The 6,160-nt window shown below is 43.0% G+C and overlaps 1 long non-coding RNA gene across 1 annotated transcript; it reads right to left on the bottom strand.

Annotated features, from left to right (window-relative positions):
* Nucleotides 1-792: 792 nt before the first annotated feature.
* LOC120966320 (uncharacterized) lies at nucleotides 793-4,694 on the bottom strand. Its single transcript, XR_006665209.2, has 2 exons — nucleotides 4,026-4,694; nucleotides 793-1,055 (listed from the first exon to the last, which is right to left on the bottom strand). It is a non-coding gene; the product is annotated as an uncharacterized lncRNA (long non-coding RNA).
* Between the last annotated feature and the right edge of the window lie 1,466 nt (nucleotides 4,695-6,160).

The following is a 6,160-nucleotide window of genomic DNA, read 5'->3' as shown; positions in this document are numbered from 1 at the left end:
GGTTTCAATTGACCATGATAAAAAAAGTTGCTATATATGATGATTATTATGATGATATGTATGTTATAAAAAGTAATGATATCCAAGAAACTTGTCATCATGATTTTAATGCTCAAATTGATTATGTGGATCAAGTATCATGTGATAGTTATTTTGTTGAGTTTGCTTCCACTACTATTGATCAGAATAAATTTGCTTATGTGAAGAGTAATAATTTTTTTATGCATGTGGATCATGAAAAGAATACTTTATGTGATAGTTATATTGTTGAATTCATTCATGATGCTACTGAAAATTATTATGAGAGAGGAACATATGCTTTTACATATCTCAATAATATCAAGTTTCCTCTCTATGTGTTGAAAGTTTTGAAGTCATGCTTGTTTTACCTTCCTATATGCTAGTTGATTCTTGCTCCCATAATTTGTTTACTCACAAAATCCCTGTGCATAGGAAGTGGGTTAGACTTAAATGTGCTAGTCATATGCTTCATGATGCTCCCGTTATATTTCAATTCTTTACTTTTATGTGAGTATCATTGAAATCATCATGCCTAGCTAAAAGGGCATTAAAGAAAAACGCTTGTTGGGAGACAACCCAACACTATTACCTACTGTTTTTGTGTGTTCACATGATTAAGCTACTATAGTAATCATGTTTTATAGCTTTTGTTTCAATAAAGTGTCCAGTAAAGCCTTTGGATAGTGTGGATGATAGTTGACTTGATTCTGTGCAAAAACAGAAACTTTTGCTTCCAGTAATAGAATTGTTTAAATTCACTGGAACGCGATAAAATTCTGAATTTTTTAAACATGATTGATATACAAACAACCTACGTTGTTCTAAGTTTTCAAAAATTTTGAATTTACAGAAGTATGGCCATTGTTTAGATCATTACAGACTGTTCTGTTTTTGACAGATTTTGTTTTCAATGCACAATTTGCTTGTTTTATACTATATGGTTAGAGAACTTGAGAGTTATGCATCTTGAAGTGCAGTTCGGATCACTTTCACAGGGTCGATGATACCAGCCTTGATCATGTCAACATACTCCCCTACAGTAAGAAAGCACATCGATCAACTACTGGACTGCTAAAGATTATTACTCTATTGCTGAAATATGTATTTTTTACAGAAGCTCAAATTCAGAATGAACATCTAAAACAAAGTAACTATCTCTTCTTCGCCTGCACCGAGACGGTCCTGGGCAACGGCCATACAACCCTATTCTGGGACGACCGGTGGATCAATAGCCGCTCCATCAGCGAGATTGCACCACAGCTCCATGCCTGCATCCCCAAGCGCAAGAGAAAGACACGGACTGTCGCGGAGGGGCTCCACGCCAATGCTTGGGCACGCGACATCGAGGGCACACTAGGTATCCATGAGATCGGTCAATACATACGCGTCTAGAGTACCTTGGAGCGCACTACCCTGACCGAGGAGCCTGACCAACTCCTCTGGAGTGGACCACGAGCTAATCATACACCGCAAAGTCCTGCTACAAGGCTACCTTCCAGGGATCAATCCACAGCGAGTCCTGCAAAATCATATGGAAGAGTTGGGCACCGTCCCGGGCACGCTTCTTCCACTGGCTCGCCGACCAGGACCGATGCTGGACCGCCGACCGCTTGGCACGCCGCGGGCTGCAGCACCACCACGACCCTTGCCTCCTGTGCTGCCAGGACCCCAAGACGATGGACCATCTGCTCCTCCAATGCCCCTTCTCCAGGCAAGTTTGGCATGACATCATCGCTTGGCTAAGCTTGTCGTGCACGCCACCAAGCCATGAACCTTCCCTCCTGGACTGGTGGCACACTGCTAGGCAGGGGACGCCGCAGTCCATGCGCAAAGGCCTGGCCTCCATGGCCTTGTTAACCCCCTGGATGATTCGGAAACACCGCAATAGTTGCGTCTTTGAGGGCGCCCTGCCTTCGACGCAAGACCTTGTTGTGAAGATCAAGGAAGAGGCGTCGCCCTGGGCCAAGGCGGGAGCTGCTGGCCTTCGCGACATCATCCCCCAGACTTGGGATGTGCACGGATAACCCGTTTTTCATCATCAGTTCTGTACCTCCTAGGAGGATTGTAACATAAACCCTATCTTTTCAATACAAAGAAATGCAAAAAATCTCTTTGCGTTTTCTCAACAAAAAAAAACTATGAATGTTTGTTTACATTTGCAGTGACACCCAAATGCCATCTTCAGGTACTGATTGTTCTACCGCAAGAGGAGATAGAGAAACATGTTAGTAAATGAGTGGTAATATTGCCTCGTACATTTTTATTTAGATGCAAAGATGAATTATTGGACATCTATTTTTTTTAAATGTCATTCAGATAATGATATTTCACTCTGATGTTCTCTGGCCTTCAGTATGTCCTGTGACAAAGTTGTAAAAAATTCTATGCTTCAAAACCAAAACACAACCTCTTGGTTATTTGATTTGCATTAGGATGTATCCTTGTATGTTCCTCTTATTGCGTTAGAAAAATGTCTCCCGTGGCAACACACGAGCACATACCTAGTTTGTTATAGACTGAAAACCTTCATCCTCACTTACAAACGTCTTGATGACAATGCCATGGTACTCAGATAGAGTCTCCACACATAAATCGGTCATGCCTTCCTGCATATCACATACTCCCTCCGTCCCAAAATTCTTGTCTTACATTTGTCTAGATATGGATGTATCTAACACTAAAATGTAACTAGATACATCCGTATTTAGACAAATCTAAGACAAGAATTTCGGGACGGAGGGAGTACAAATTAACCATAGGTTTCACCAACCTAGCAAACCCACATGTGGGAATGTCACAAAGGCAACTCGATTGGAAAATATGTGAACAAAGCTCAACATAACACGAATGACAAAGAAATACCACATGCAAATGAAAGGAGAAAATCAACATTTCCTATAAACAAAAAGGTACAGATTTTCAATGCTTACTATAAAAACGAGGATGCAGGTGTTGGTACGTGCAAGATATATAAGTGAATATTGTGCTATCTCACTCAACTGCTAGCAAATCAAGTAGTATCTCAAATTATACATTGGTGTTATGATCTTGACCATTACACCTACTTCATTGATTCATTCACGTCAAGAACCAACTAAAAAGGGTCCCCAATTTCATCCAAGATACTTCTCAATTCAGTCCGATGCACGCAAGGACCATCCTTCACAACATCTATGTGGGAAGATTTTAGAAAAACAAAAGGTACACTGCAGCTAAATATTAACACCATCATTTGGTCAAGACACTTGCAAAGGGGAATGAGTTATAGCAACGAGGCGATACACTAGCAGATCGATCTAATTATTTATGAGTTATGACTAGTTGTGTTTTACTAATAGCAATGGTCTATTTCGTGTGACAGGTCTGGACAGGAGAGAATATTTTCCTGAGTAGAATATATCAAGTTAACAGGACAACATTCAATGGATTCTGTGATCTGTCTTCTTCCTTGACAGCTCAAGCAGAAGGAATTTTAGGCGCAGAGAAGAAATTAATCTGGGTTTGTAGCACATTGGAAGGAATGCACAATGATATCTATGTATCTACATGGTAAGATTCAGAGATTACAAAACGTTGATTCAGACTAGCATCATTGTTCAACGTAGATTGTCATCTTATCATAAACCAACATCATTCAGAGATTCAGAGATAACACTACGTCGGAAGAATATCACACTACATAGTTTATAATTGTTCAACAACGGAAGGACCATCCTCCCCAACATCTACATGGGAAGAATCAGAGATTACACTACAGGACTGAATCCAATAATTGTTTGGTGTTGTCCTATTCCTGGACGATGTACTTCATTAGGACAAGAGCTGACAGTAATCATCGTAATCAGAAAATTCCAGAGATCCTAAATTTCAATGGTGGTTTACCTTCAATTTTTGTGCGCACTAGAACAGAAATAATTGAATGTTTAGTCGCCGGCTAGCCGCCTGCAGGCTGCAGGGAGGGAGGGAAGGAATCAAGGAAGAGATGAGGGCAGGGGGCGAGGTACCTTGCTCCATTGGTCGACCACTACGACCAAGCCCAGCCAGGGGTTCGCCTCCAGGACCTCGCGCCGGCGTCGTCGCCCAGGTCCTTGCGCGCCGCCGGCGTCTCCCAGGACCTCGCGCCGGCGTCCGCGGGGCGTCGGGGTGCGGCCACTACGACCAAGCCCAGCCGGGGTTTTGCCAACACGACCTCGCGCCAGCGTCGTCGCCACCAGGCGCCTCCCTCTCGCGATGGATTAGAGCATCTCCAGCCGTTGGCAGGCATAAAAATCGCCGCGGATCCTATTTGCCGCGCGTCAAGCTGCCCGATTAAGGAGTACTCGTTGCACAGAACACTTCACTTTTCTAGGTCGTGACAAATGGCGCACATACAGCGCGTCACTTGTCGCAACCTGGGAGTTTTCCCTTTTTTTGTATATCTGTTTATTTAAAACGTTTTATCTCTTAAACCGTGCGTCCAAATCTCGAACCGTATTCATCATTGGATTCCTCGCGTCGAGATCTTCAAAACTAGATCCCACGTTGATAGGTTTTGACGAACTTTTTTTTTCACGAAAAACCGGAAGAAAAAAACCGGGCGAAAAACTGAACCAGGAGCATGGTTTTTTCCCTTTCCGAAAGAGGCACGCCTGTGCCTCTCGTGAAATCATAACCGTGCCTCTCGTGGAAGCAAAACCGTGACTCTCATGGAAGGAAAAAAACAGAAAACGCGTTTTTTTTTCGTTTCCGAAATGTACGGCCGTGACTCTCGCGAAAGCACAACCGTGTCTCTTGCGAAAGCAAAACCGTGACTCTCGCGAAAGAAAAAAAACAGAAAACGCGTATTTTTTTTCCATTCCTAGAGGCACGGCTGTGACTTTTGCGAAAGCACAACCGTGCCTCTCGCGGAAGCAAAACCGTGCTTCTCACGAAAGAAATAAAAAATAGAAAATGCGTTTTGTTTTTTCTTTTCCGAGAGGCACGGCCGTGACTCTCGCGAAAGCACAACCGTGCCTCTCGCGGAAGCAAAACCGTGACTCTCGCGAAAAAAAAACAGAAAACACGTTTTTTTTTCGTTTCCGAAAGGCATGGCCGTGACTCTTGCTAAAGCACAACCGTGCCTCTCGCGGAATAAAAACCGTGACTTTCGCGAAAGGAAAAAAACACGATTTTTTCGCGGAAATTTTTTTTTTCCGAATTTTTTTGATCGAAAAGCTAAGAAAGACCGGGGGAAAACCATAACGTCGAAAAAACCCAAAAAAAACCATTTAAAAAGCCGAAAATGCGTGCAGAAAAATAAAAAAAATAAAATCCGAAGGGAGCATCCAGAGCGCGACACGTGGCGAATAGCCGAGAGCGCGCCAAGTGACGTGGATCGTTGCGAAGCTCCCAAAGGAGCGCTCGTTAACTAGTTGCTCCCCAAACTGCCGGGGCTTCCCACAGGCAAGCGACCGAGCAGCACGCGATGGGCCGGCCCAGTCAGGTAGACTTGCACGTACAACCACAGCAACCAGCCAGCTGGTTTTGGGCGGGATTTCCCATACGGCGCGTACCGCGCCAGGGAGCGAGTAGGGAAGCCCCTATTTGACGCGCTTTGCGTCAAATTGGCGGCCTGACGCACAAGCAGGGACTTGACTGGGCCGGCCCATCTAGTTCTACTGCAGGACAAAAAACATTGCATGAAATAGTAAACGTGCGCGTATCAGGAATCAAACCGGAGACCAACTGCTTTATTATTACGAAGTACTTGCCACTCGGGCTAACGAGATCCACTGTTAATAAAGCAGTGCACCCCTTAAAGAACTAAGCATATACGTATATGGAACCGGAATGGTATATATTGTAGCAAACTGAAAGTAACTATTGTAGCGAATCTGAATTAGTTACTGAGTTGAACGATTTTTTAATGTATATTTTCAAAAAGTACCAACATTTATCGAATTCCTGAAGAAATGAGACAAGAACATTTTTTGAACATGTGAACAGTTTTTTGAACTCCTGAACAAAATTTGGAAATACGAACATTTTTTCAAACTTGCGAACATTTTTTTAAACTCCCGAACAAAATTTGAAGCACGAACATTATTTGATATTTGTGAACAATTTTTGAAACTCCCAGACAACAATTGAAAATATGTAATTTTATTGAAATTCACGAACA

This window comes from Aegilops tauschii, chromosome 6, assembly GCF_002575655.3.
Source record: "Aegilops tauschii subsp. strangulata cultivar AL8/78 chromosome 6, Aet v6.0, whole genome shotgun sequence".
NCBI classification, from domain to species: domain Eukaryota; kingdom Viridiplantae; phylum Streptophyta; class Magnoliopsida; order Poales; family Poaceae; genus Aegilops; species Aegilops tauschii.
The sequence above is the reverse complement of the archived record's forward strand: the minus strand, read 5'-3'. Positions and strand labels throughout refer to the sequence as shown.